Source organism: Camelus ferus, chromosome 3 (genome assembly GCF_009834535.1).
Source record: "Camelus ferus isolate YT-003-E chromosome 3, BCGSAC_Cfer_1.0, whole genome shotgun sequence".
Taxonomy (NCBI): Eukaryota; Metazoa; Chordata; class Mammalia; order Artiodactyla; family Camelidae; genus Camelus; species Camelus ferus.
The window spans coordinates 23,316,031-23,336,635 of NC_045698.1; the positions used below are offsets into that span (position 1 = coordinate 23,316,031).

The following is a 20,605-nucleotide window of genomic DNA, read 5'->3' on the forward strand; positions in this document are numbered from 1 at the left end:
ACTCTATCAGGAACCACAAGACAGACTACTTCAGCTCATATTAATAGATTCTGTACCTAAGTAGTGATTGTATGGCACAGTATGTCATTTAATCACTACTCACTGTTTTCTCATAATTTCATGTGTATTTTTCTTGTTTTCCTAATTAGATTGTAGATGACTAAGAAACAAAAATATCTCAGATTTTATTTAAACCAATTACATCTGCTAGTCACACTAAGTCTACATAGGGAGTTCTAAATCAGTATCTTTTTAGCACATTTTAATGATACTTTTGATATTAATAATTTACAACATAATTAACTAAAAATAAAGCAGAAAGTTTACATTTAGATGGCAAGACAGATAACAAGAAATCCCTAAAAAATGATTTTATAGCTACTTACTCAAAGTAGCTATAAGTGCCCCTTGTATATTCTCCTGTTAGCTATTATTTAGTTCAGAAACCCTTTATAAAATAATCCATGACTGTCATACACTTAATTACATTCTTAGTTTTTAATTATTAGGAAAAATGAAAGTTGTAATATATTTAAATTGTTTCCATATATCCAGACAATATTCAAAAATATTTCCACAGAACCTGTGGCTATCACCAAAATTAGAGTATCTTGCATCTCTTGCATATATAACATTTGACTGAATATAAAAGAAATGTTATTTCTCTTTACAGCCCAAGTAATAGTAATGTTGCTGTCTTAATTTTCCCAAATATCTAATTAGAATTCAGTCTAAGAAAAGTTAAAAAAAAATCTTTAAATGTATATGGAACCAAAAAAAAAAAAAAAAAAACCCAAATAGCCAATACAATATTGAGAAAGAAGAACAAAACTGGAGGCATCACACTTCCTGTTTTTAACCTATACTGCAAAGCTGTAGTAACCAAAACAGTACAGTGTTGGCGTAAAAACAGACACATAGATCAATGGGCTATAATAGAGAGCCCAGAAGTAAACCCATGCATATATGATCAATTAATTAATGACAAAGGAACTAAGAATATACAATCTGGAAAAGACAGTTTCTTCAATAAATAGTGTTGGGAAAACTGGATAGACACATGCAAACAAATGAAAACTAGACCACTATTTACACCACAATAAAAATCAACTCAAAATGGATTCAATTTGAATGTAAGACCTGAAATCATAAAACTCTTGAAAAGAAAATATAGGGGGTTAAGCTCCTTGTCATAGGTCTTTGCAATGATTTTTTTGGATTTGACAACAAAAGCAAAGAAAACAAAAGCAAAAATAAACAAGTGGGACTACATCACACTAAGCTTCTGCAAAGCAAAGAAAACCATCAACAAAATGAAAAGGCAACCTTTGGAATGGAAGAAAATATTTGCAAATCATATATCTGATAAGAGGTTAATATATATATAGATATATAAAGAACTCATACAATTCAGTACCCAAAAAACAAAAAATCCATTTGAAAAATGGGCTGATGATTTGAATAGACATTTTTCCAAAGGAAATATACATATGGCTAACAAGTATATGAAAAGGTGCTCAACAACCCTAATCATAGGTAAATGCAAATCAAAATCACAATGGGATATCACCTCACACCTGTCAGAATGGCTATCAAACAGACAACAGATAAGTGTTGGTGAGGACATGGAGAAAAGGGAACCCTTGTGCACTGCTGAGGAGAAAGTAAATTTGTGCAGCCACTATGGAAAACAGTATGGAGGTTCCTCAAAAAATTAAAAACAGAACTACCATATGACTCAGCAATCCTTCTTCTGAGTATATACCCAGAAATGAAAACAGGATCTCAAAGAGATAACTGCACTCTCATATTTACTGCAGCATTATTCAGAATAGCCAAGATATGGAAACAACCTAAGTGTCTGTCCATCAATGGATGAATGGCTAAAGAGACTCAATACACACACACACACACACACACACACACACACACACACACAGAGTGGAATATTATTCAGCCATGAGGAAGAGGGAATCCTGCCCTTTGTGAACATGGATGGAATGTTGTGAAATAAGCCAAACAGAGAAAGACAAATATGACATGATATCACTTATATGTGAAGTCAAAAAAAAAAAAAAAAAGTCAAACTCATTGATAAAAGAGAGTAGAAAAGCAGTTGCCAGAGACCAGGGGTAGGTGAAATAGAGGTTGGTAAAAGGGCACAAACTTTACCTATAAAATGAATAAAGTCTAAGAATCTAACGTAAAACATGATAACTAGAGTTGATAACTGAAATTTACTAAGAGGATAGAATTTAAATGTTCTCACCAAAAAATAAAATATAAGCATGTGAGGTGATAGATGTATTAATTTGATGGGGAAAATCTTTTCACAATGTGTGTACATATATATTTCAAATACATGTGTGTGTATATATATATACACACACACACAATATAATATGTATATATAATATAATATATGTATCATATAATATATACATGTTACATTATGCATATATTGTATATATCCACAGATATATATGTGTGTATATATACATCAAATCACTACTACACACACTTTAAATATCTTATAATTGTATGCCAATTATATCTCAATAAAGCTGAAATTTAAAAAGTCAAAATATAATAATCCAAACTTTTAAAACAATGGGGGTTTATAATTTACTTTGCCAAAAAAAGGGTATTTATTTGTATACTGAGCCCCTTCAAAGAATTTTAGAGAATTTTAAAGATTAAGAACAGATTACTAAAGTAACTGGGGATAAGAACAAGAAACAACTTGGCAGCTTTACCAGCTCGGAATCAAACTACCTAGTTCCTTCCTAGTTTACACTAATGATTCTTAACGTTTTATGAGATATAGATTTACTAAGGAATCTGATGGACACTATGAACCCTACTCTACTCCCAGGAAAATACAAACATACATACAAACTCTTACAAGAATTTTACAGAACATAGTAACTCTGTGTTGTGAGCAGTCTTAAAACAAATAAAAACCAGCTGAGACATTGAAAGCCATTATTAGTTGGATAGAAGTTTGCAGCTTAAAATGGGATGCCCGTGGAAACAATGTAATAAAATGGCACTTAGAATCCCAAGATAGGCCACAAAATCAATAAATCATATGGGTAAAATACTGCATACATTTTTAAAATTTTTAATAGAAAAAAAAATCCTTGCTAGCTGGAATCAATTGATAATTACCTGTTAGCTCTTGATGGCATATCGGATACACAGAATAATGTGTAACACTTGGTCATTCCTCTACAGACAGGGATTGCTGACTATCCCCCCAGTATCTATTCTTCCCTTTGTTCTTAGTAAAGGTCCCTTGATACTTGCCTGATCTTCAGGCACCCAGAATAAGGACTATGTTTCCCAGCCTCACTTGAAGCCAAGTTCTGTCCAGTCATGTATAAGTGGAAGTGAATTGCTAATTCTGAGAAGTGCCCTTAAAAAGGGGAGCTTTCCCCTCCTTGCCCTACTTCCTTCTTGCTGCTGCAATGTGGACATCATGGACGTAACTCTTACATTCATCTTGGACTAGGTGATACCCGTGAAAACCGAAGACTCACTTGGCAGACTAGCAAAATAGGAGCCCACGTCTCTAACACCACGAAGCATCACACCAGCCCTGAATGTCTTACAGCCAATTGATACATGAGAGAGAAATAAACTTCTTCCTTGTTTAAGCAACTATTAATTTGGGTGTTTGATCACTTGTATCCAAACCTAATCTTCCTCAAAGAACTCATAATGCTATTGAGTATGAAAATTAGTCTATGTGCCAAATTAAAAGCCAGCTGAGTTCTAGTTGGGTAAGTTTTCAGCTTGAAATGGGATGTATTTTCCCATAAGACCAACTTAATAAAATGATGCTTAGAGTCCCAGCATCGTCCACAAAAAGCAACAGCATAATGGGGTTAAAAAACTGTGTACTTTGAAATTTTTAAGCAGTAAAATAAGTAAATAAAAAATATATTTGAGCTTGCAGAATCCATAGAAAAGTGTTCAAAGAGAAACAACATAGGATGTTCCAAAAAATTATACTAATAAAACTGGGGGAGGGTAGTAAAGTAAGAATTATAGAAATTCACCATGAATGCTAGTGCATTTAGAATTACCAGGTAAGCTTTTAAAAATACTGATTGCTGTTTCCCACCCCAGACTAAATCAGAACCTGGGGGTTGGGGACAGGGTCCAGCATCAGTAGTTTATCCAGGTCCCCGGTGATTCCAATGTGCAGCCGTGGCTGAGAAGTGCTGCTAGAGAAAACTGAAATGAGATTTCTATCTGCCTTCAAGGGCTTCAGTAAGTGTTGCTACTAGTATTTTAAATTTTGTCTAGTTTTACTGTAAAATAACTTGCTTTCAGGTTTTTTTTTCTTTTGACCAAGCTATTATCACACACCATCTCACACTCAAAATAAAGCTCATTTGAAGGGGTTATAAATGGACTGGACATTCCCTCTACTTTCAGTCCAAAAACAACATAAATTCTACTGCCAAAGCTAAGTGTCCCTCTTAACTTAGTTCTGCAGACTCTGTCTCTCTCAGGGTTTCTGTCTCCGACACTTCCATCGTTTCTCTCTCCACTGCGTTCATGTTCTGCCTCCTTCCAAACCTAGGAGAGGCAAGAAGCTCCCTTCATCCTCTCCATCGTCCAGGCTCATGGGGAAGGCAAAGTCCATGGGGTTGGGGGTTGCCAACGAACAGGCTAAAGACAAAGACTGAAACCCAGGGAGCAGGACAGCATCTTCAACTAGCACCAGTGAGAACAGAGTGGGGGTCTCCAGATAAAAGGGGGGTTTGCCTGCTGAGAAAAACACTTAATATTAGGTATTTAAAAGTAGAAATTGTCTTTCTATAATAAATATCAGTTTGTCTCAACTTCAGATTTTAGGACCAAATACCTTAAGTCCATCTGTATTATTTTAAAAAACCAAATGGAAATATGTTCTAAGATAAAAATGCACAAATTAACTAAAATAGTAAATTCCTTTGCTTTCAACTGGACTGATGTCAATTCAACATGTTAATTCTAGTTATATTAACTAGACCCTCTGACTGACAGTTATTTATGTTTTATTTATTAAATAGGGAAATGACTTCTTTATAATGAATACATTCTGAATTGTTTTAGGTCTTGAATTTTGAGAAAATTTTTAAAAAGTAAGGGAAGAGGAACTTCAATCAATTAAAAGAGACTTAAGAGATACAGCAACCAAATACAATGTGTAGGCTTTCTTTGAATCTTGATTCTAAACTATTGATACAACGGCTAAAAAATATTTTTGAGGCAATCAGAGAAATGTGAAATCTGACTGGGTGTTAAATGATGAAAGGATATCATTAATTTTGTTAGACTGATGGCATTGTAATTATAAGGAAAAAAATCCTTATCAATGGAATATACACAACGGACTATTTACCTATGAACTTACATGATACCTGGTGATTTGCTTTAAAATACTCTGGCCAAAATAAAAGGGGAACAGGGGAGATGGATAAAACAAGGTTAACAAAATACTGATAATTGCTGAAGCTGGGTAATGGATACATGGAGCTCATTATACTATTTTCACTACTTTCATGTTTTAAATGTTTGAAATTTCCCTAATAAGAAAATTAGCTTTAAAATACACTTTCAACCACAAAATTCATGGGAAAATAATTTAAAAAGAGAGACTCTTTATGTGAAAAAATGTTAGAAAAATGCTCTCTAGATCATGTGGCACAGAGGATGTGTAAATCAGGAAATCAAAGGAGACAGAGATCAGTGGTGTGGCAGGGTGAAAGATTTCATCTGGATGTGAAATTAGAACCAAAACTTAAGAAATCATAATTTAAAACAATTAAAAATAAGCTAAGTAGGATTTTCTTTTTTTTTTTTTAACTTAGAAAAATTCATTCTCTATTTCTATTGCAGCAAAAAAGAAATCTCTTTACATAAATCCAAACTGTTGATTGAGAGAGATTTTCTTTCATGAAGATAGGAATACCAAGTTCCAGATCATGGTGCAAGAGACCTAAAATAGTTCATTTTAATAGAAAATAAATAATAAAAGTATCAATAATAATAACAGTAATAAAGCAACTAGCAGCTATTGAGTGCTTACCACTTGCCAGCTACTATGCAAAGCACTTTACATACATTTCTTAAATCTCACAACAATCCTATGAAGAGTGGGCTATTATTAGCACCCAACATGTATCCTTTTCATCTTTGAAGAAACTGAGCTCAAAAAGGTAAAATATACCTGCCCAAAGTCATTTGCTGCTAAAAGTCAAAGCTGGAACTTTAATCCAGGTCTGGAATCTAAATTCCAAGTCCTTAAACATCTTGCTATTCTATTCCCTCAGGACATTGTAAATTTCTCTACATATAAGGGAAGTAGAAGAGGTACTTGGGGCTGTGATTTCTGGCATTAGTGATTCCGCTCTGTTGCCTGGAGTACTAGAGGAATGATCTAAAAAAGAACTATAGAGAATTCCTCAGGGAAAGGGTTACAAACAAGGCAAGTACAGGATATAAGAACAGAAGTTCTGTACCTCAGCCAAGTGCTCACCTAAGAAGGAGGGAAAAGAAAAGAGAATGGTACATCTCCCACACATCCAGAGGGATGAAGCACCAAAAACACCAGCTAGAGAAAAAACAAGAAGTAAATATGCCAGGATCACATCCTGCTCTTGGAATCCAATTCTACCCTGAAAGCAACCCATCCCTACTAAATGTAGGCTCCCAGATTGTTCTTTGCTCTCCTCCACGAAATGTTCTTCTCAGGAAACAAACTCCTATCTAGATTTATCTAATAGGATAGAATAGAATAGCAGTCTAGCACTGCTCAGGTATTTATGTTTTAAGCCTTCACACATCTTCCCACCACCCCTAGCAACAATCAAAACAATCTCCAACCCTCCTTAAGCAGGGAAGCTACATGAAACGCCAAGGAACTCTTTCTTGGCCCCTGAAATGTGTGTAGCTGAATCTTAGTGTTAGGGACTTGGTACACTTGAATAAAAAGCTGGAAGACCTGAGCTCATATAGCCCCACTTCTGCTACTAACCTGCTACATTATATCTGGCAAGTCACTTTCCCTCTCTAAGCGTCCTTATTTGTAATGAGCTAGGGCTATAATAAAGAATTTTATAACTCATTTCTAGCTGCAGAATCCTTTTATCAAGTGATATCTTTCAGGTGAACTAACACTGTATGACAAAAAGTAAAATTACTCAAAAAAACTGCTCTGAGGGAGTGTCAAGGGGACCCCATTACAAGAGTATGTTAAGGTGCTTCTCAGCTTAAACAATCCGTGATAATCCGTAAACTGCCTGCAGCCTGAGAAGGAGGCGGGTCCTAGTGGGCAGTGGCACAAGAGGATCCTCTGCCCCCCCCCCCCCATGGCTGCTCTCCTTTATCAGTGAGCCTCTTCCTAAAGCAAATAAGCAAAGAATGGAATCCCACAGAAACAGGGTCCGACGTGAGGACTCAGGGAGCCAACAGAATGAATACTCAACTCCATCCAGGCAAACTAAAACACACTCCAAGGAAGAGATAAGGTTTATGAAAAGGAAACTAACACAATCACTTAAATATTTCAACATTAAAGCACTCAGGCTAGGCCGCCAGGCCACTGGAAGGTTACAAAACACCCAAGATCAGCCCTGAAAGACTTCACAGAGGCCCATGTCTTGATTTTCCTCTTTTGTTTCTCATTGCCCTGGGGTTATGCTTTTTCAGGTCCAGATGTGTGGGAAGTGGCAGTGCACTATACACAGCACACGTTTCTCCTGGCACTGAGTCCTGCAGGAGTTCAGCACTTTGGGAAAAAGGGGTTATAGGGGAAGTGACCACAATTTAATAAATCTGGAATTTTACAAATATCAAAACAAAGTAGCCAACTCAGAGGGTTATCATATGAAAAACATTACACTTTTGAATTTTAGATAAACAACAGATGTCAGATAAATATGAATTTCAAATAGAGAACAAATAATTTTTTGGTATAAGTATGCCCCAAATATTACATACTTTTTTAAAAAGTATTTGTTATTTACCTGAAATTCAAATTTAACTGAGCATTCCCCACTTATCCTCCCAAAATCTGGTAACCCTATCCCTCAAGACAAAAACATATTCTAGACATATTTCCAATATGTAATCAGCTTTTAAATTCCTCCTTGAGAATGGCTTTTACAGGATGAAGACCATTCTTTCCAACAGCCTCTGTAAAGTTAAAGCTTCAGCCTCAGAGACTGGATTAAATTTCTGAAAACTGCTAAACATTATTCATAAATGAGTGAGTATGATAAGCAAGGTGCTTCCTTTTGGGGCCAAAACTTGAAGTGAGGTCCTATGTTAATGAAACCGGTTGTCTGTGACAGTCATTATCCTTACTAACTCCCTATTGCCTACAAAATAAATTCTCAATTTTGAAATATCGCAGACAAGGTAGCCAGCCAAATTTAGCTCTCCAGACTCTGCCTTCACCCTTACCTGGGGACACACAAGGCTATGTGTTGATGGATCCTTTCATACTACTTCTCAGGTTGTTGCCTTTATCAAGAAAGCCCTTTCTGGCCCCACTATGTTGACACTTACATGTCTTTGAGGACTCAGCTCAAATGTTACTTTTCCAAAAGCTACCTTAAATCCTTTCTGAGATATGTAGAAGGAAGGATGGATGGATAGATGAACTAATAAAACTTCTCTAAAATGTCTTGCTTCTATTCTCAACCCCCAAACAGTGGTTAAAAATGGGCTTTGGAGTCAGGCAGACACAAAATCTAATTCCAATTCTGTTATTGAGTAGATAAGCAATTTGGGGCAAGAAGTTTAACATCAGTGAACTGCAATTTCGTTATCTGTAAAACTGGGATAATATATAGCCCATCCCATAAAGGGTTACAGGGATGATTAAGTAAGATAGGGTACAAAAGGAACTCAGCATAGGCCTAACTGAGTAAACATTTGATAAACTGTAGCTATTGGCATCATTACTTACTTTGTATCCTCTCAGTACCCTTAAACTATAGAACTCAAACCACTCAACTGCATTTAACTCTTTACATAGCTCCTAGACAAGGATCACTTCCTTCTTTGTTGTTTTTGTTTTTGTTGTCACCGTTGTTTCAGATCATCAGCTCCTACTACAGTTCCCGGGGGTATAAAAGAACAAGACAACTAAAAGACGTGGATCCAACATTTATTGATTCTAACTATAGACCTATGTGCCAGGCCCTGTGAAAGACATTTTTATACACTACTTAATCTTCAGTACAAGACTCACAAAACAGATAAAATTATATCTATTTACGAGATGAGAAAACAAAATCCTACAAGCTAAGTTCAAAGGTAGCCGATGATGTGAGCAGGATTTGCCTCTAGGCCTGTCTGACAGAATTAGCTGGCACAGACCCACATCACAGAACCACAGAGATTTGTCTCTGTACTGTTCCATTTCCAGCTCTTCCCAAGGTCAGAGACAGTAACCATATTTGAGAAAAGGAATAGGAAAGTTTTGCTTAACAGTAGGTAAACCGAGGATTGTTATAAGGAGCAAGGGAAAGCACAAAGCGAGACATCAGTCAGGACAGATACAGCATGAAATCGGGACAGCTATCTTGGGCCAGTCATCTCGATTTCTTTTTCTTTTTTTCTTCCTTCAAAAGTGTTTCACATATGATTTAATAAATCATTATTTTAAGTTAGTACTTAATAATATCAAACATAAATAAATCATTCTCCTTTAAAATAAATCAGACGCTGTAGATAGCAAAATCCTCTTTGACCACCTTTCTGATCTTGGTCCCCTCCCTGCTTCCTCCAAGGTAACTAATGTTGGATTACATATGTGTCCTTTCAGACATTTAAAAATGCATTTACATACAAAAATATGTAGCCATATAAAATATATACTGTTTTATGTTTGGTTAATGAATAGATGATTCCTACTGTACACACATACACACGCACTTGAATCTCTGATTTACCCAACTCCTATTCTATCCAGGCTCCAGTTCTCAAGCTCCAAAATGAGTCTCCCCAGATTTCAGGATCCACCAAAGAGACTGGACTTCCAAAAAGTTATTTCACCAAGGCACACAGGAAGGAAGCATCTTTTCAAAAATGTATTTGGCATCAAGAATGGATACTTTCTCCAAGGTGTTTGGGAATCATTATTTCAGAGATACCCTGACCTAAAAACAAATTAAGCTTATTTATTATTAAGTATTGGTAAGGTCTACTGAAAACTGTACTCCAAGAGAGAGGGTGTAAATGAAAACCAAAATAAGGACTAGAATCTGAATTTAAAAAAACTGACCATATTAAAAAAATTCAAACCAAACATCTGCAGAATACTTGAAGTGCCTCTATGGATGGAGCCCTGTGGAACATGGTTTAAAAATACTTGACTGACTATTACCTCGGCCTTGCCGAGTACATTAATACAGTGGCTTCATAATGAATATGGACTGTGAAGAAGGACTTGATTCTTTTGGAAGTCTATTCAATCTCAGAAATCATAGGTTGGAGCCAGTTCTGCCCTTGAAGAGTCTTCCCTGCAATGCAAACAGCCCCGTGTTGTTGTTTTCCCTTCCTGAACCAAAAAAAGTATTCATAGACAAATCTTCAAGAGTCAGTCTCCTTGTTGAGACTATGTCCCTGTTATAATGGAAGTGTTTTGCTGAGAGTTATTCATAGTAATTTCCTTCACTCGCAATATACTCTCTATTTCCAGTAAGAATAAGGAAATCCACCAGTCAGGCCTGATAACCCTTTGCCACTCACACAGAAAGTGACCTGTTGAAACAGAATGGTCACATACAAGGCAAGAAGGTGGGTGAAGGATCTGGGAAATGGAAAGAAGCTGGAGTGATTTTACTTTATTCTCCTGCAACCCCATCACCTATTTTTATGTATGAGAAACAAGTAGAAAGTAATATTCCCCCCATGGAATATTACTCAGCCATAAAAAGAATGAAACTGCCATTTGCAACAACATGGTTGGATCTAGAGGGTATTATGCTAAGCGAAATAAGTCAAACAGAGAAAGACAAAATACTATATGATTTCACTTTCATGTAGAATCTGAAAAACAAAACAAACAAAATAAAATAAAAACAGACTGATAAATACAGAAAACGAGTAGTAGCCAGAGAGAAGGCAGGTTGGGGGAGGCAAAATGGGTGACAGGAATTAAGAGGCACAAACCTCCAATCATAAAATAAATGAGCTATAGGGATATAATATACAGCATAAAGAATATGGTCGATAATACTGCAATGCTTTTGTATGGGGAACAGGTGGTGACTAGCCTTATCACGGAGATCACTTCATGTGTATGCAAATGTCAAATTAACATAATATTGTACATCAATATATTTCAATTTTAAACAGGTTCATCAAAATGATAATAACAAGAAATGAATGAATAAATAAATAAAAGGGCATGTTCAAAGATATATAGCAAAGCTAAAGTTAGAAGTAGGCCTCTTAACTCCTGGCCCAATGTGATTTTAATTCCAAGAGTGAACTGTGACAATACAAGGCATTCATGTAAGTGGGAAAAGAGAGGCGAGAATAGAAGAACTGCTCGCCTTGTTTGGAGAAAATATGGAGAAGACACAGATCAACACAGGACAGACGCATCAGGGGAGGCTATGTGTATGAAGTCGGATTCATCTGATCCCGTTGCTAATGTTCTGATCCATCTACACTGGTGGCATCTGCCCCTCTCTGTCAGTATGGCTCATGCAATTTGAGAACAAGAATCATATTGCATGCAGTGGACTTCAGGCATAAATACTGTCACTCCAGCTTGTCCTCCAGGCCCTCTAATTCTGCTTTTTCACCCCTCCTCTTAACTCATTTCCCATACCCTAGGAATAAATTCTGAGCCAAGTGTCTTTGCTTTTCCTAATGGCAGAAGCTTTGTGACCAAGAGCAGTAGAACAGAGCCCCGGGCATTCTGTGAGATATGGTGAGTGTTTAGTGGTTAAAATAAAAGTCCATTGTGCCTTATTCTTCCCTCCAGATCTTATCAACTTGGAAAATAATGCCCTTCACGCAATGGCAAAGAAAAGTACAATGTGGTCTTTAATCTGTCCTTCAGTGTTTATATGTGAGCCATTTGGCACCAAGTAAGCAAACAGGCTTTGTTAAGTGGGGGAAAAGTTGTCACTTTCTCACAATGCATCTGAGCTGGGTAATGTGATGTCACTACTGTCTTAAGGTAGAACTGCCCACTAAGGAGTTCTAAACTGCTCCTGCTTTTATTGGCCTTGGTAGCCCGTGGTTAAACTGCACGTAGCTGAGTGACTCAGTAGTTCCCTGATGTACACAATCCTCATGATCTACAATGCATTAGCTTTTAGGACTGGGAGTTTCCTTAAAGATCTATGGGTGTGGGTGGGAAGTGGAGTGGGAAAGGGGCAAGAAGGAGGAGTGGTCCATTTACACAGCATATCTGCTAGAGCTTGTGACCTGAATCTTCCTTGTGCATCTTAATGTGCAATTGGTATTTGATCATTCTCTGGCCCACTGGATCTCTAACTGCTGCTTCCCTGGTGGCTGTGCTTGCCTAATGACTGAAGCTCCCAAGGAGTGACTTTATCATAGTGCTAGGCCCTAGGAGATAATAACAACATATCTTTTTCACAGTAGTTGCCATTTCCCTGGGTACCTACCATGTGCCAGACCTTGGATTCTTACAACAGTCCTATGAGATGGGCATTATAATCCTCACTCTACAAACAAGAAAACCAAGGCTACCAAAGTAGGTAGCACAAGAGCTAGTTTGATCTCAAGTCTAATTAAAAATCCCAGACACTTTTCAGTAATCTATTCTTGTCATGGCATTTCTGTGATAAGAAAACTTTTGTAGTTTTGATTATCCATATAACTATCAGTCTTTAGTGATTCCTTTCTGTCTATTAAATTAAAACTTTTCAAGTTACGTTTTAGCATTATTTGTCTCAGTAATTCTTTTAGAAAAGCAAGAGATGGAATTGTCTCAAAGACCAACAACTGAATATTTTTTATTTGTCCTGCCAGATTCATTTGCTCCATTTTCCACTCAGCATTGTGCCCTGGAAAGCAGCCTCTACAGACCACATCATTTAGTTCCCTGCCCTCTAGCTCTCAGTTGGGTTTACCTAACTAGGTAAATGGCATGAGAGGCACTGGATGGAGGTCACAGGAGGGAAGAGAGTATTGGTGATAATGATGTTTTTCTTGTTTTTGTAATTCTGTATCACTGGACACTGGAGTGTTCCTTCAGGTTTGGCTGGGTTTGTCTACAGTGGACACAGCTCCTATCCTGTGGCTCTCTTCTAGAACCACAGCTATTTTCTTAGAGGCAAAACTGCTCCCTTCACTTCCCATTCAGTTTTAGGGGTACCAACCCCTCTCCATTGTTGCTAGCCCCAAGGATGCTTCATTAGCCCTTGTTACTTTCCCTTAAAATTATTTACACTCATGTAAATAGTTCCTCAATTGCTCCATTTGAGACACTAATGTATTTCCTACAGGGATTCAGACAGACATAACTTGATAAAGTTTCCATGATGCTTTGGGTCACTGAATAAATATAAGATGCCATTTCATGCATACATTTATACAGTTCATTCCACAAATATTCATTGAGCACCAGTAGTGTGCCAGGTACTGGGTTTACAATAGTGACCAATGTAGCCACTGCTCTCCTACAGCATAAAATATAGTATGGTAGATAAATTAAACAGATAATCACACAAACTAGTGGAAAACTATGATTGTGCCATGTGCTTTGAAGGAGAGGTGCATGGTCTGATGAGGACAAACAATAGGGGTCAAACCAGTCAGGGATATCAGAAAAGGCTTGCATGCAAAAGGAGAACTTGAATAAATACCCTCAAGACAAGTAGGTGTTTACTGGGCCTAGAAGGAAAGAAAGATCATTCCTGGCATAAGCTAATGGCTAATAAAGTCCAGTGTGGCCAGGATGGAGAAAGCAGGAGGGTGCTTGAGGAAAGGTGAAGCTGAACAGGCTTTGTAGCAATACTGAAAATTTGTCTCTATCATCCAGTTACAGGGTGGAGATTGGAATGGAAGGCTAGAGAGGACTGAGCATTGACTAGGTGGGAGTCTATTACAGCAATGGACAAGGTCTGCCCCTCCGTCGGAGATTTCAGTGCTTGGTTCCTTATATATGTTAATACAACTGTTTGAGTGTAATGACTCCTTAAAAAACAGAAAAATACTGCCTTCTCATGGTGGGATGGGAGTCATGAAACATTGTTCTGGGTCTCAGAAAAAGGATGAAACTCAGTAATACAGCCTAAACACAGGCTCAGGATATAAAAACTGTTCTCATATTGACTTCCTGTCTTTCCCTCTAACAATTACCACTGTTTAGAAATTCCACAAGAGGGAGAAACAGGAGAGAGCTGAGAGATCTAGGGAGACCTGGGTTCCCTTCGTGGCTCTTCCACTAACTGTGCAGACTATGAAATTAATTTCTCCAATCTTTACATTCCTCTTCTGAAAAATGAGAATAGTAAGGGTTGTTATAAGGATTAAACTGGGTAACATATGTGTATAAGTATGCCATAAAACTTATTATAGACTATATTAGGAGGTCTTTGGCATGGCAGATTTCCAGGTTGATTGACAAAACTTAATAAATTTCCTTCTAACTTTCTCTTCTGTCTCCTTTAATGTGTTAATTCTATCCTGAGCTGGCTCCTCTCATGATCATAAGTTATAAGTATCATATTTAAAGAAAGAAACATCTACAGGTAGAAATGAGTATATTTTTCACTATCACCTACTTAAATGTGAGGAACTTTTACGAAACAGCAACAGTTAACATCTCATTAACTAGATCTAGAGTAAAGATACACAAGGGCAGGAATTTTTGTCTGTTTTGCTTACTGATGTATCTCTAACATCCAAAATAGTGGTTAGGACTCAATAACTATTTGTTGTTTAAAGGGACTGAATGTCTAACCCTAATCCAACCAATTGTAAGCAAAGTGGTTTGGGCACTATTCTGTAAAAGAAAAAATAATGACAATTTTAGGCTTTATGGGACACATACAATCTCTGTCGCATACTCTTCTTTCAATCCTATAAATATGTAAAAAATATTCTGAGCTCATGGGTCTTCCAAAAACAGGCCTGGAGCTGGCTGGCTTGCAGGCTAGGCTTGTTGATCCTGGCTCATCATGTCGGGTAAAACGGCTGGAGTCAAGCACCACGATCAGTAGCACATGTACAGCGCTCAGCAGGGTCCTCAACGTGTAAAAAGCACTCAATAAATATTTCTTGCCTTTGTTGTTTTGATGATGCCATCATTTTCCTTATTCTTGTTATTCTGGGATAGCTGGAGTCCAGAGACCCCTGCTCTGTGACAAATCTGTCATAGGGACTTGAATGCCTTTAACTCTGGACTAAAGCAGCATCTAGGATAGGAACCATGTGAGCCACTGCACAGAAAGATGTACTACACGGGAATAAGTAAAGACACATAAAACAATAAGCTAAGGGTCAAAAACCAAGGTTCACCAAATTAGTAGAGGATGTGGTATGTATGGTATGGTGGAAGAAATGAGTTCTATTCTCAATATTTTAAAATATTCAAAGTTAAAAATGTAAAATAAGTTCCTTTACCATCTCAGAGTCTTGCATAGACTAATAAGCAGCAAGTTCCATGCAAGGTAAAATCCTATATACAATAGAACTTTTTTTCTTAGAGGTCATTGCTATGACATTTTAAAAAACATTGCCTTTGAGGTTTATAGCTGACCTGTCATCTTCATTGTTTTATATGATCTGATCTTCAACAGCAGCCCACTGAAGTTGGGAAGAATGTTATCATTATTAGCCCTAATCATTGTTGACATTAAAAACATTTAACAACCAATGTGGTTTGCAACCCACCATAGCCTCCTAAAATGGAGTAAATCCTTAATGCCCCTGGTTGAGCCCCACATGAACTCCTTTGCTGCTGAATCACAGGATGATGGGGGAGGCATTTTAAAGGAGGGGATCAGATGGAGTGGCTACTCATCAAATAGCACAGAAGGGTTTCACTATTTTAATAAGCAGTATGGCTGTACCAGGTGTGTGTACCAGTGTGTACCAGGTGACTATCACCCCTGCCTACTTTTGCCAAACTGAAAAAAGGAAAAGAAAAATGAAGTGCTTTTCTAGGACTCTAAACCAGTAACTGGCGGAGCTTGGATTCAAAGTTAGTCTTCAAGGATTTAAATCCTCTGCTGTTTTCTCTTTGCCACCCACTTTCTTTACTTGTGTGTCCTTTTTCACACCCTATGGACTACCCAGTCACTGACTCAGGCCAGGAGAAAAAAATACCAAATTTGGAAACAGAAGATTTATGTTCAAGTCCTACTCCTGCTATTTATTAACTGTGAGACCTTGGGCAATTCACCTTCCTACAAGACTGTTTCTTCACTGAGAAAATCATATTAATCATGTCTGCACAGCAGGGCAGCTGAAGAAAAGCTCTGTAAAACACTAAGTGCTATTCAGACATTAGCCATTCACACAATGTGCAGATTGGTAGTTTTCACCTTAAAAATCAGAAGGTTGGAACTGGAATTCTTCCAGATGAGAAAACTCAGACTTCTGAGAGATTAAATTACTTGCCCAAGGTCACATAGCTAGTGATGACAGAGCCAGGGCTGATTTCAAAGCTCCCGAATTTCAATTCAGGGCTTTCAGCTGGGCAGTATTCAGACTAACAATCACAGGCTGCCTACAAAGATGGAAATGTGAATGATCTTAACTTACAGTCTCAGCACTGCTGGCAGGCCTTTGTCATCAGCTCCTTCCAAGTCCGCAGGAAGAAGGTCTGCTTCTGGCCCAGTATACATCTTCTGCAGTTCAGAGTACACCTAGCCAATCACTAGGTCACTCCAGCAGCTCCAGGACTGGAAGTCACTTCTGCAGCTCTGGGCCTGGAATAGCAGACACTGTTGTTAATAACACTATCTCTGCTACAGACACAGCAAGCAGAAGATAGCACGGATGGGGACGGTGCCTGTCCTGCCAGAGTCTGACTTCAAGGCCTCATCTACCATAGGCCAAAGGGGCCATGTCTGCTGGTGTGGCAACTGAGAAGGAAGAGTTATTCTCAGCCTGGGAAGATTTAGCCTAGGTTGCCTCAGATAGACAACTCTCACTGAAAAGCAGCAGAAAGTTAAATGATACACCTACTCCCCATTCCCAAAACTCCAGGTAAGTTGAGTAAAGCAATGTGCTTTTGCAATATAAACCTATTTGGGAGTCAGATAGTTTTTGAATTCACAAACCAAGTCTTCCACTTACTAGCTCTGGTAGTTATTTGCACCTCTCCCAAAATGTCTCACTCCATCTTCCAGGCACATGATAGGGCTACATTTCCTAGCTTGCCTGTAGTTGGCTAGAGTCATGTGACTAATCCTGACCAATATATTTTGAGAAAAAGGGATGTATGGCACTCACTACTGGTGTGACACTGCAGAAATGTCTTTTCTCTTGTGATGGTTGCTTCTCTGTGGCCTGAATCCCTAAGGAAAAGGAGCAGCGCCCTTCTGCTGACTCAGTATGAACATGTGAGACAAGCAAAAAATAAACCCTTGTATTTTAAGTCACTGAGATATAAAGGCTGTTTATTATCACAGCATAATGTAGCCTATACTATAGGTTGATATGTTAGCTGTAAGATATTTAGTAACTTACTCAGCCACTCTGAGCATAAGTTTCTGGTGTTTAAAATAAAAATACACACCTTTTCAGGATTGGGAGGATTACTGATAGTTTATGTAAGCTCCTAGCTCACAGCTCCTAGCATATATTTGGTCTTCAAGCAACGTTAGCTATTTCTATCATCAAAACAGTCAGGGAGAAAAGCCAGCTGGAATCAAGGCATCCTTAGGCAAACACACAGTTCACAGGCTCTACTCAGCCAGCCTCCTAGACATAGAGCTTCGGCAGACAGGTCAGCCAGCCAGAGGAAGGTCCCTAAATGCCTCAGTCACTCATTCATTCCTTTGTTTTATAAATCTATAGTGAGTACCTACAATGTGATGGTCGCTGTCTGGAAATATAATAGAAAACAAAGTCCCAGCCCTCATGGACTTTACCTATATCATCTAACACATTTGAATGGTTAGTTATCATTCAGGTTACCTAACTGTATCCTCAGAAAGAATAAGGAACCTGGAATTTGATCCTTTGCATTTTAGGGATTTTTAATTCTTTAGAAATATTTTCACATATATTAACAGATTTAATCTTCACTATACTCTTACAAATAGGGGAGGAAGTTATTATTATATATATTCATAGGTGGGAAAACTAATATTGGAAAAAGTTACAGTTTTGTTTTTATTAGCATTCAGCTACTCAGATGCCCTGACAGATCTAGAATCTGCACTCTAAGATTCCTCGTAGCATCACCTTTTTTTCTTTTTAATCCCAGATTGACAACAAAAACTTGAATCACTATTTTGTCCAGAGATATTCCTGGATGAGACATATTAAAGTGCTGTAGGTGAAATACAAGAATGGAGTTGTTCTATGACTATAATAATAATAAGCCATCACAAATAGGACACTAAACTGTCCTATACTAAATTCTGCCTACCAATGCATCAAACTTCAGGAATTTCCTATTTCACAACTCCATGTGTGGACAAAGACTAAGCACAAATCTAATGTAGGCATTTTTATCACATTTGTGCAGTATGTAATAAGAAAAGACCAATGCAAATAGGGTCTGGCTTCCCATATCTTTTATTGGAGTAAATGTTCTAGACATCTAAGTCACCCCTAGTCCCTCACTAACAGCTCAGTTATTTCATTCTAAACCCATGCCTTGAAAATTCAACATACCAAGGAGCAGTTCAAATGTCATCTCTTTTATGAAATCTTCCTTGATTGCTCTACCAAAAGTGATCTCCTACTATCCTTTGTTTATATCTTAATCTGGCACCTACTGTACCGTGATGTCATATTCAGAGGGCAGTGAACAGCCAGCTTAGGCTACTATTCCACACAGGGAAGAGATGGAAAATAAAATACAAAATATAGACGAAGCAAATTATGGAAGCCATTGAATGTCAGACTAAAAAGTTAGATTTTCCTCGATAGGCAACAGTAGCTGCTGGGAAACTTACAGTATTTACAAAATAAAAATATAATCATATAAATCACTTGTGCTACTAAAGGAAAGGGAGAAAATAGATTAGAAATCAGAATTTGGATAATGTGAAATGATAATCTAAACAGTTATTTTTGTCTTGAAGATGTTTTTAGATTTACATTTAACTAGTTAGATTTGTTTCAACTACAATAAACAAGTTGCTAGCTGAACACCTGAATTCTAGCACGAGAAATTGTCTCTATAGTACCATCTCGCAGAGAAATTCTTTCTGGTATTCTAGATCACTACTTTCATGGAAAACTGCCTTCACTTTCCTAGCAGACCAGAGAACTCTGAAATATAAGTACTCTTTTTACAAAGTAAAAATTTAAATTAACCAAATATTGATTGGCTTTGGAAAGTAAATTTGTGTTAACACAGATACCATTAAAATCACCAAGAAACCCTGGGTTTCTTCAGTTGGTAAACCCATCATTCACGGCAACCAACACTTTATACCTTTACCTAACTGGTGTGTGAAATTATGAGGTGTTTTCACTTCTGGGTGTGTGAGACGCACAGACTGCTCCGCGTAAGCTGAACCGTTAAGTGGTCAGGCACAGCCTTCCAGCGTCTCGGAAACGGAATCCTCAGCACTCCTTTCCACCAGCACTGACTCCAGCTCACCAACTGGGCTTGGCTGGAACTGCTTCACGTCCGGTCGCTCTGGAAACCTGTCCTGACAACAGCTGTTGCCCTAAACCAACTCGCTGCCGCTAATGTGGCCAAATCTGCGAAGCTGAACCTTTCTGACAGCGATCGCCATTTTCTCCACCCCCTCCCCCGCCTCCGCGCTTGTGACAAAAGCCACTTCCGGTTCGAGGAGCCCGGCAGAAGTCTCTCTGGCTCAGTCTTCCAGCGCCCCTCTATGGTACATCCACTGTACTGCATGTATATGTGCTACTAATTTCCCCTTCGCCGATCCTGGTTCCTCCCAACTACTCTTAGTTATTTACTGTAAGCAAAGCACCAGCCTTAGCCAAACTCCATTTTGCACGTTCCCTATAATAGTGATCTTCAAACTTTTTGGATTATTTACTCCCCAAAAGGCTGAAAGCTATATACCCCTTTTACACATTTTTTAATTGTCCTTTAAATTTTTTCATCATAAATTTAAATAATTGCAATGGGTGATATTTTCAGTGTACTATAAATAATAACATTTAAAAATAAAACTATTGCATCTCTTTGTAAATTTGTCCAATGAAATCTAAATGCAACAGTGACTTGATACCCATCCATTTAAACAGTAAATGAACACTTTCTTAACATGTGTTTACATTGTCGCTTTTTTTGTCATCAAAGGGAATGTCCCCATAGAATTCATCCAAATGAACTAAATTGCTATGCTTTGTTGATCACCTTATCATACTATTCTCAAACAAAAACATGTATGTTATTTGAAATATGTATTTGCTTTCAATTTCCTGTATCCATAATTCTCTT

The 20,605-nt window shown here is 37.7% G+C and overlaps 1 long non-coding RNA gene across 6 annotated transcripts in view; it reads right to left on the reverse strand.

The window, feature by feature from the left end:
• LOC116660672 overlaps window positions 1-19,934 on the reverse strand; it is a 449,791-nt gene extending 429,857 nt beyond the window's left edge. For 5 of the 6 annotated variants that reach the window (XR_004316277.1, XR_004316264.1, XR_004316272.1 and 2 more), the window contains exons 1-2: window positions 19,625-19,934; window positions 16,765-16,931 (exon numbers count right to left, since the gene is read on the reverse strand). This is a non-coding gene — a long non-coding RNA (uncharacterized LOC116660672). The remainder of the gene's footprint in view (window positions 1-16,764; window positions 16,932-19,624) is intronic. The other variant, XR_004316275.1, reaches the window with a different exon arrangement.
• Window positions 19,935-20,605: the final 671 nt, after the last annotated feature.